The 10,814-nt window shown below is 45.6% G+C and overlaps 1 long non-coding RNA gene and 2 pseudogenes across 2 annotated transcripts in view; 2 read left to right on the forward strand and 1 right to left on the reverse strand.

The window, feature by feature from the left end:
- LOC147021206 (uncharacterized) overlaps positions 1–10,814 on the reverse strand; it is a 777,227-nt gene that overhangs the window by 587,422 nt on the left and 178,991 nt on the right. The window lies entirely within an intron of this gene.
- LOC147021212 (uncharacterized) overlaps positions 1–10,814 on the forward strand; it is a 56,107-nt pseudogene that overhangs the window by 11,743 nt on the left and 33,550 nt on the right. The gene's annotated exons all lie outside the window — the stretch shown is intronic.
- LOC147021213 (uncharacterized) overlaps positions 2,135–10,814 on the forward strand; it is a 16,814-nt pseudogene continuing 8,134 nt past the window's right edge.

Consider the following 10,814-nt stretch of genomic DNA (forward strand, 5'->3'; position numbering starts at 1 on the left):
ATGAAGTGGAATGTGTTCGTTTTCTCATCAAGCTGTTTTTCTTTTCAAACAAAACAAAGATTATATTACTTAATGATTAAAAAATAATAATTCTTCTAACACGTCAGAATTCGCATATTCAATCACTCCAGAATTTATTTAAACTTAAAACGTATCACAGAAACCAAGGCAAAATGAAGTGCAATGTCAGAATACAGGTTCACACTGAATGCCTCATGAGAGATAGACTGTGTAAGTTGAATATACAAAAATGGTATCGACATATAGAATTGAGAAATTTGAAAAGTGGATGAAGAAAAGTGAAAAATAGGAGGCACGCCATCAAGGGAGTTCGAGAATTAGAGAAGACTAGCTGAAGTACCCGGGAATACCCGGGAAATTTGCCCTATTTTGTGCCCACTAAGTGATACTTACCGTTCGCAGCCATGCTCCCAGCCCGTCAACAGGACTCCTGCACCCCTCCAAACGGGTTTCGAGCCCACATTCGCACCAACAGCAAAGCGACCTCCATTTTTGTCAATTTGACTAACCCACTAACTCGCATTACTCTGACCCTGAGGTCACTTGGGTGGGAATCACTCCTCCCCCTAATCACTCATCGCACCATGCATTCCACATTCGCTCCATACACACAGACCCGCTGGCCCTCACTCACTCCATACACACAGGCCCGCTGGCCCTCACTTACTCCATACACACAGGCCCGCTGGCCCTCACTCACTCCATACGCACAGGCCCGCTGGCCCTCACTCACTCACATCATTTATCTTCCCTTTATCAATTGTCTCCCTAACCCCCTTTATGGCTTGCCTGGCTCTTTCATGAGCAGATCGATCAGCAGTTAGTTGTTGTCGTGCGCGTGCAGTTCGAGAATTCAAATAACAGGAGGAGAATGTGTATGTTTAAAAAGTCAACGAATACGAACATTTTGTATTTCAAAAAACCCTAGCATATTTAACCATAAAGCCTTTTGTTATGATTAATATGCCGGCGCACTATTCGAAAGCCATTTTTTTTTTCTAATGGAAATTTTATTTATTTTATATATATATATATATATATATATATATATATATATATATATATATATATATATATATATATATATATATATATATTTTTTTTTCATTTTTATGGAGAGCCACTTAGCGCATCCTGGAGCTGAATGTTAGTTCTATATATATGTGTAAAGTTTCATCAAGATCGGTGCACTGGTCTAGGAGCTTATTCGTCACAAAAAACAGACAGACAGACACGGACAGAAGGACTGCCATTTATATAGTAGATAATTGTGAGTGGGGGGAAAAAAAGAGAAACAGCTTGAGTTTATTAATTTTATACTCCACCTGAAGGCAGGTCTTTGGCTGCATAGCAAGGTTGACACTGGGTGGTTTGACATTGCCTTCCCACGTCTTCATTTCTTTCAACATATTGTGAACTTTTCAATAAGTATTGTGCCACTGAAAACATGCACACACTGATTGTAATCTTTCATTATTTTCTATTTTCATTAACTCTCTCATCTTTCATGCTTACTCTTTCCTCACAGCTCGTTAGTACATGTTTAGACATCAATTAAAAGTGTAGCATCCACACTGATTAGACTCGGTACACCGTATCCCTGCGTGTCGGAAGAGGTGACTAAAAGGGTTGGCGTCAGGAAGGGCATCCGGCCATAAAAATATCGCCTCAAAAGGAAACCATGATGAGTACAACTTATGGGCAGGGTACAGTCCGAAGTACCCCGTGGGGGTCTTCACCCCTCTCATTAAAACTCAAGGTGAGGAACCCGATCGAAGCAAGGGAGGAAATTTTTCCATTCATGACGACCAACCATCTGATGCCCCGCGTGGAGATCGGTTTCTGAGGTTTGGGACATGGAATGTACAGACAATGACAGGGAGATCAGGAGAAGTGGTTGAAACATTGGTCACAAGAAACGTCGACATATGTTGTGTGCTGGAGACATGATGGAAGGGAAGTGGTGCGAGAATGGTGAAGGGTAGGCAGGGATAGAAGTATAAGTTTATGTGGCAAGGGTACCCGGAAGGCATGCATGGTGTTGTTGGTCATGTTTTTTGAGGAGTTTGTAGACAGTTTAGTGAGTGTGACTGGAGTGAGCGAAAGGTTGATGATGGTGAGAATCCTGATCAGAAAGCTATTGGTGAACGTCATCTCGGCATATGCCCTGCAGGTCGGTCGAAGCGATGAAGAGAAGAACATGTCTGGTATGCGATATAGAAGTTGATGGAGAATGTGAAAGATGAGGAAGTTGTGGTTGGAGGAGATTTGAATGGACATGTTGGAAGGAGTACAGACGGTTTTGAGGGAGTCCATGGGGGTTATGGATATGGTGTGAGAAATGGAGAAGGTGGAAGGATCTTGGAGTTTGCTGATGGAGCTGATGTCCTGATTTGTAATACTCGATTCCAGAAAGCGGATAATAAGCTTATTACATACATTTCAGTTGGGTCGACGACAACCATTGACTACCTGATGGTGCGTAGGTGAGATAGGGAAAACCTCCAGGACACAAAGGTGATCCCGAGGGAGGAGACTGTTTCACAGCACTACCTGGTTGTCTGTGATACAAGGGTGAAAGGTGCGAGGAGAATTCAGCAGATGAAGTACCAACCGAGGATGGTGTGGAGGTTGAAAGAGTCGACAGTGAAGGAGGCATTCAGAGAGAGGCTGAGTATGGTAGAGGATGATGTGGTTGAGCTTGAAAGTGGTTGGATGTCAATGAAAGATAGTCTATTGGGAGCCGTTGGTGAGGTATGTGGATGGACAAAAGGACCACCGAGGCACTCGGAAACATGGTGATGGGGTGATGAAGTTGGAAAGAGGATTGAAGAGAAGAGGAAGAAGCTCAAGGAATGGAAAAAGGCGAAGGGTACGGTGGTAGAAGATGCAGCGCATTAAAGTTATAAGGTAGCCAAGAAGGCTACAAAGAAAGAGGTAGCAAAGGCGCAGGAGGCCTGCAGGTTCGGAGAACCTTGACTTCCTTCTCTCATTAAAACTCGAAAATGTTCGGAGAACGTTTGGATTCAGAAGAGGGTCAGAGAGCGGAATTCAGGATTGCAAAGTAGATAGCGAGAGAGGTGTGATGTGACCGGGGTGAGTTGCTTGAAGGATGAAGTGGGACAAATCATTGTGAATTCAGATGAAATTAAAGGAAGATGGAAGAGATATATGGAAAGGCTGTTGAATGTAGAAAATGAATGGGATAGCAACATAGAGAGTAACCCAGTTTTAGGACCAGCAACGAAGATAACTGAGAAGGAAGTCAAGGAAGCAATAAGAGCAATGAAGAGTAGAAAAGCAGGAGGGCTGACAGGAGTTGTGGGAGATATGTTGAAGGCAGCGGGAAGTTGGGGTGTGAAAAGAACGACAGAGATCTGTAATCTGGTGGTGAAAGAAGGCCGCATTCCAGTGGATTGGGAAATGAGTACCCTTGTACCTCTGTACAAGGGGAAAGGTGACCCTCTGGACTGTGGCTCCTATAGAGCAATAAAGTTATTGGAGCATGGAATGAAGGTATTGGAAAGGGTGTTGGAGAAGAGGATAAGGAAGAAGCTTAAGATTGACAAAATGCAGTTTGGATTTTTGCCAGAAAAAGGAACGACAGATGTGATTTTTATTGGAGGCAGTTGCAGAAGTACATGGAGATTCCATGCAAAGTAATGACATGGGCATTGAGGAAGTTAGGAGTGGAGGAATGGTTGATCAGAGTAGTGATGGCAATGTATGAGAGAGTGCGCACAGCTGTAAGGACGAAGGATGGGAACAGTGGTGAGTTTGAGGTGAAGGTGGGAGTGCACCAGGGGTCGATACTAAGTCCACTTCTATTTGTAATGATGGAGGTGCTGGCTCGGAGGGTAAAGGAGGATTTACCGTGGTAGCTGTTGTATGCAGATGATCTGGTGTTGATTGCAGAGAGTATGGATGGACTGAAGGAGAAGATGAATAAGTGGAAGGAATGTATGGAGGCAAAAGGTTTGAAGGTGAATATCGGAAAGCCGAAGGTGATGGCAAGTGGTAAAGCATGTGGTGAGGTGGAAAGGACTGGGAAGTGGCGGTGTGCTGTGTGCAGGAAGGGTCTCGGAGTGAACTCCATTCAGTGTACAATATGTGCTGAATGGGTTCATTGAAAATGTAGTGGTGTGAGAGGGTCATTAACCAGTGTGGCAGCTACATTCAAGTGTAAGATGTGCATAGAGGGAGCTGCAGATGAAGGAATTGTTGAGTTGGATCTTGGAGATGGCATGAAGCTGGAAGGTGTGAAAACATATTGCTATCTTGGAGGCATGCTGAATGGAGAAGGTGGATCAGGGTCTGCGACGGTTGCTTGAGTGATATGTGCATGGAAGAAGTTTCGGGAACTGAGTGGTGTGCTGACGAAGAGGGGAATGTCGTTGAAGCTGAAGGGAAAGGTGTATGCTATATGTGTGAGGAGTACAATGACTTATGGGAGTGAGACGTGAGTACTGAACATAGAGCAGCAACAAAGGCTGGAAAGGGTCGAAATGCGAATGGTTCGGTGGATGTACGGAGTGTCGTTGAGAGAGAGGGGAAGACAAATGATGACTTGCGGAAGATGATGGGAATAGAGCCTGTGGTGGATGCTGAGATGGTTTGTTCATGTGTTGAAGAAGGATGAAAGTGACTGGGTGAGAGGAGTGTTGAAATGAGTGTAGTCGGAAGTAGAGGACATGGAAGACTGAAAAAAACTTGGCTAAAGGTGGTGGAAGAAGAAATGTGGGTAAGGGGATTAAGAAGGGGAGATGCAGGAAATAGGGCAAAGTGGAGAAGATTGTCATGGGGCCCGCAAGACTAACCCCCGTTCTAGCAGGGAAATGGCCTTTATATGCTTGTTGTGTTTGCCACACCGCTCGGGGTATTCGTCGTTACTCGATTCGGCCTTGCCACGTTACGAGCAACTGCTTTGGTGTTTTCCAATTTTCCATTTCTGACTGGTGAACGGTCATGATTTCCACATCAAATGACCTCATCTCAGTTCACCAATTTGGTTTCAGACCAGGTCACTCCACCTTGGACATGCTGCTTCTACTCACCCAGCAATGGATGCAGGCCCTCAATATCAGACAAGAGATTAGAGCCGTCTCTGAACATATATCATGCTTTCGATACAGTCTGGCATGCTGCGTTACTCTCCATACTCTGCTTATGACATGCAAGGCCAACTCCACACATGGCTTACTGACTCCTCCACTCGAGAAGTCAACATTTGGCACTCAACAGAATCCTTTCATCTCCTCTCCAGCTTGCAGTTGGCTTAACGTTTAAGGTCATCGGGTCTTGAGTTCAAGCTACTGTTGAACTAACACCAAGTTGGTTGATTCAGCCTGTCATCCTTCTGAGGTCAGCAAAATGGGTACCAGCTTACTGGTAACATGGGCACTGCATCAGTGGCATAGCTGCACTTGTAGAAAAATGATGTAACCAGCAGCCATAGGCTGCATGCGAAACTACATCTCTCCCTTAAAATCCGAAACTACATCTCTCCCAGTCACTTAAAATCCGAGAGTCATTGCAAAAGGAAGGGTTTGGCGCAGAAATGTGTCCCGTTTTGCAATTACAATAATTGCTCGCTTATGCTCACTCATATTTCTCCTTTTCAAACTGGAACACATGACTGCATCAAACACCTCCCTTTTGACACTACTCCCCTGTGGGGCTGGGCTTTGCCTTCCTTTCACATGATCATTTATTCAACCAAATTGATTAGTCAAATGGAGATCTGATAAATATTTGTGTTAACTTTTTGGGAATAACTTAATTTATTCATCAATTTTAGAAAAAAGGTGGCAATAACCCGCCGGCGGTAAAATATATTATGGTGGTGAAAAGTGGTAACTGAGTTCAAGCCCCATTTTCCTCCTGAATTAACACCAGGGGGTTGACTCAGCCTGTCATCCTTCTGAGGTCGGCAAAATGAGTACCAGTGTTGCAGCCAAAAAGGCTGTACACGAAGGGAAAGGGTATCAACGGTTTGATTAAATCTGATATTGGTGTGGTGCAGGCATGATGGGTTGAATGGCCACCTCCTGTGCCTTAATTCCTTGTAAATCCTTCTCAACCCATTAAAACCCGCAACCCAATTTTTTATCCCCCGCCGCGTGGCGGAAGGGGGATATTGTTGTCACCCGGGTCGTCCGTCCGTCCGTCCGTCCGTCCGGCTGGCTGGGCGTCAACATTTATAGCTTTGAGTGCGATAATTCATAAACTGTTCGCCATATCGATTTGAAATTTGGGTCACACATGTACCACCTGAAAAGGAAGAACCCAATTGATTTTGGGCATGGCTGACTGGGTTGGCCATCTTGAAAAAAATGTTTCAATGTTGGGGGATTTCCCCATCTCTGATGGGTATATTTATTAATACTTGTGCTTTAAACCCACCAGGTAATGTATTTATTCCATCACTCATATTTTTCTTACTTTCTTACTTTTTCTTACTTATAGTCTCTGAGAATATTTCATGTTTATAATTTCTCACTTCCTTACGTCTTACTTCCTCAAAAATGCTCTATCAGCAGTTGCTTATTTATATAGCATTTACATATATACATACACATATATACATGGTTGCGATTCTCGGAACCACATGCATACAACAGATTGGTGTCCCAAGACAGTTATTCCATTATTATATGTGTTGATAGTCCCTGTCCTTTTGTTTCGCGAGACAACAAGGGAGTGCGTTGCAATGATCTAATTTGCTGGGGTTGCTTAAATATTTTTCTCCTTCATTTCCTCCTTGCTCTTTTCGTCTTATTATTCCTGAGGTAAATCAGCCACGTGCACCTTCGTTGTAAGGTGGAGCCTCATGAAGGCCAGCGCGTGTGGTGCCGCTGTGAGGAAACTGCTGCACAGATATCCTCGTTCCTGGGTGAGCTCTAAACCCGTGTGTAGCGAGTCATGTGGTGCACTTGGCAGTGCGGGATTATCGACTCGGGCTTCTGATGATCTGGGGAAGATTGCTGGTTGCATTAAAAAGGCATGTGAATGAATACTTCTTAAAAGGCTGCACGAATAGTGTTTTTCACAACACAGGAAACACACCCAGCACGACGCCCACGCTGCACGAAACACGTACAGAAGCCGATAAGGACCACTCCACGCCATGTTGGGCAGGATATGAGTGTGCAGAGTAGAAGCAGCTTGTTCCTTTTCAACCTCAATATCCGACACATATTGGTGTTCGCCCCGCGCACACACTAGTGGAGTCGTGTTAACGCGAGCGCTGGCTTCGTGCATAATGTTCGAACTGTGCGCACTGTATGGAATGTGCTCGAAAGCAGACACGTACGCCGCTCGTGAAACGTGCATGGATTTATCCATAATGATGTACCTTCGGCCCCCGCTGGCAGCGGCGGATTCTCCACGGATGGTGAAAGTCTTCTCGTCTCTACGGTCAGTGAAGCTGCGATCGAGCCGGGGAATGTACGATGGCGCGCGCGGAGCGAGCACATTGATCGACGATGGTCGAACCCCCGAGCGGGCATGCGGGACCCTCGACCGGTCGCCCGGGTACAGCCCGCGGGATTTTGCAGGACGATTTGCGTGCCACTTTCGGTGTGGGCGATTCATGTCATCTCGTGGGGTCGGAGCAGAATATTCCCGCTGTTTGGGATAACCTTGCCAGAAACTAAGTGAGGTGGTTTCCGGCCAAAGTTGGCGGGCCACTGAGGGGTAGGGGCCAATACGGAGCGCCCAATTCAGGTGATGATGTTTCGATTCAGCATGGCCCTCCCCCCCTGCGGCAGGCCCTATAAAGTTTGGAGCAGTCCCTCCGTCTTTCTCTTTCTCTTTCTCCGCCTCTCTCCTGCTCTCGCCTCACGTCGGCGACACCGCCACGACCCGCCTCCTGCTGTCTGGACTCCGCCTCATCATCTCAGCCCACACGACGTCGACCCCACCCACCTGCCTGGTCCCGCCTGTCACGCCATCCTCGCACTCTGGACTCCACCCCCTTCTCCACTCGAGCTCCTCCATTTCGAACACAGTCTCCGCACGCTCTGCTGAAGCCAGAGACAATGCGCCAGCTGTCGGGTGCCGCACTATGGAGCATCCCCCTCAAAACGTATTTGTGGCACGTCGTGCTATCAAGCACAAAGGTACAGAAATTGTGTCCTCAACTCTTTTTCCCTTCCTGTTACAAAACCCGATGAAGAGGTGTGTGTGTGTGTGTGTGTGTGTGTGTGTGTGTGTGTGTGTGTGTGTGTGTGTGTGTGTGTGTGTGTGTGTGTGTGTGTGTGTGTGTGTGTGTGTGTGTGTGTGTGTTGGCGACTGTCTGTTTAAGTAAGACTGCAGAAGATCGTTATCATTACCTTCGCATTCTGCGAAAGGTTATGTTTTGGTCGGCGTGTATTTATTTATTTATTTATTTATTTGTAATCTTGTGATTCGTATAACTCAAAAAGTATTAAACCGAATTACATGAAATTTGGTGGGATGATTGGTTATTAGCCAGGAAGCATTTGATTAGATTTTGGGATCGTTCGGGTCAAAGGTCAAGGTCAAGGTCACGAAAAGGTCAAAATCGTCTTTTTACGATAACACGGTCAATTTTTATTCAATTTGCATGCAACTAACGCCAAAATGTTCAGAATTCAACGCCTCATCTTGTGATATGCAATATGACACAATGACGCCCATACTCTTGTTACCGGTTAGGGGTCAAAGGTCAGGGGGGTCACGACCTTGAAAAATATGCGGTTTTTGTCATAACGCGGTCAATTCTTGTCCGCTTTACATAAACCCAGCACCAAAATGTTCAGAATTTAATGCCCAATCTTGTGACACAATGACATCATAACACATGTCACTGGTTGGGGTAAAATGTCGGGGGGGGGGGTCACGCCCTTGAAAAATATGCGGTTTTCGGCATAACTCAGTCAATTCTTATTCAATTTGCATGAAACCAGCATCAAACGAGATTACCTTCTCTTGTTGAAACGTTGTATTCACCGAGCTTGCGAGTGAAGACTCGCCAAAACGACGTGAGTTGATTGTTTAGTCTGTAGCCCCCGAAAGTCGGGGGGGGGTCATGACATTATAGATATGTGGTTTGTGTCATAAGACCATTCATATGAAACCAGTTCCCCACACTCATACCAAGAACAAAAAAGTAGTGGCGGCGAAGGTATGCGCTCTATGAGTGCCCGTTCTAGTTATTATTGTTATTAATTTTGCGTTAAGTCTGCTCTGTGTCCCCTTTTGTAAGTTTCCTGTTTATTTGCTGCACCACACCTCTCTCCCCTATCTCTGCACAACACACCCCAATAAATCCTGATCGTACCACATACCTTTCTTCGCCCATTGTAAATAAATCATTATTGGGAATGTTCCCAGCTCGTCTTTGTGGTTTCTTTCATTGATCCAGCATGGTCCGAATCCTAGCCTACCCAGAACTTTATTCCCAACGATCCGTTCCTTTTAGTCGGTATGTCCTTGGCAGTGTCACTCGGCTGCATCCAGTCCGGAAGAGTGATCCGGTTCGGACAAGGCGTACGGAGGGCGTGTTCCCCAGTAATTAAACCACGTGATTAATTAGGCAACCCGATTAACCCATAGACGGGAGGACTCTAGGTCACACGGTTTAGTTATTGGCGTCCACGGTCAGTTAAGCGACCCGGCGCGTCACGGAATTATCCGTTTGCGACGGCCTACAATTCCGGGGAATCTGGTGGGAACCGAGATAGCTTCCCCCACCTCGTGGTCTTCTCACCCGATACTCCAGCCCGCAACAAAAATGTCTATATATATATATACATACATACATACATACATACATACATACATACATACATACATACATACATACATACATACAGATGTTTGGTACTGCAGATCTTTAATATGGATACAAATAAACATAACATAATAGTGACCGAAGCTTTTTGTGTTGCACTCGGTATAAAAATCGCAGCAAGTGAAGGCGTGTGCTTTATACGCAGGTCTCAATAAGGTAGACGCTGATTGGTTCAGCCATAATGAGGTCACGTTCAATTCGAACGCCCATTGGTCGGCTCATCATCTTCATCTCGAGCTCCCATTGGCTGGAGCAGAGTTTGCCGATGACTGACGTTTACAACCACATCCTGGAGAGAGGGGGAGGGGCCTCCCCAAAGGTCCATTCACCATTTGTTACCGTACTTCCCTTGATCTTTCCATGCTCAAAGAGACACAGAGATCGTACAAATTCCTTTGACGACATAGTATTGGATCGGTGGTAAGGATGAAGGTTGCTTCCAACATACGTAAATGAAGCGAGCTCCGACCTCGGCTCAATATCCTGAACATATCTGCATTGTACTGGTCTGCACAGATGGGGTTGGCAACCAAGTTCTGTGCAATGGCAGGTGTAGCAGGTACAGTGGCCGGTGGTTGCTGGATATTTCTACAAGCTCACACTGGTTGTGTTCTAACCCTCACAATTTTTCTTCGAATCGCCAAGGAGATGTGTTGTTTGATCCGATCAGCCAATCTTAGTGTTGTGCGGCCCACGTCAAACTTGTGGCGTAGCCTGTTAAAAACCTGCCGCACGCCGATTTAAATCATAACCGCCTGAGAATTGGAAGTGTCAACCACGCAGTCACACCTTGACGATTTAGCCAGCGTATGCCGACCTATGAAAAATGTGTCTAAAATGCTGGCACACGTCGAATACGGTATGGGTAAGTTCTGTATACGTTAAGAGCACGCTGAAAAATGATGAAGTACGCTGTCATATTTCGTGGTACGTTTAGTACGTCGTGAAATTTCAAGCATGCTGAAAATTTTACGTC

The sequence above is a fragment of the Eptatretus burgeri genome, chromosome 8, assembly GCF_056783735.1.
Source record: "Eptatretus burgeri isolate ZD-2024b chromosome 8, Ebu_testis_v1, whole genome shotgun sequence".
Taxonomy (NCBI): domain Eukaryota; kingdom Metazoa; phylum Chordata; class Myxini; order Myxiniformes; family Myxinidae; genus Eptatretus; species Eptatretus burgeri.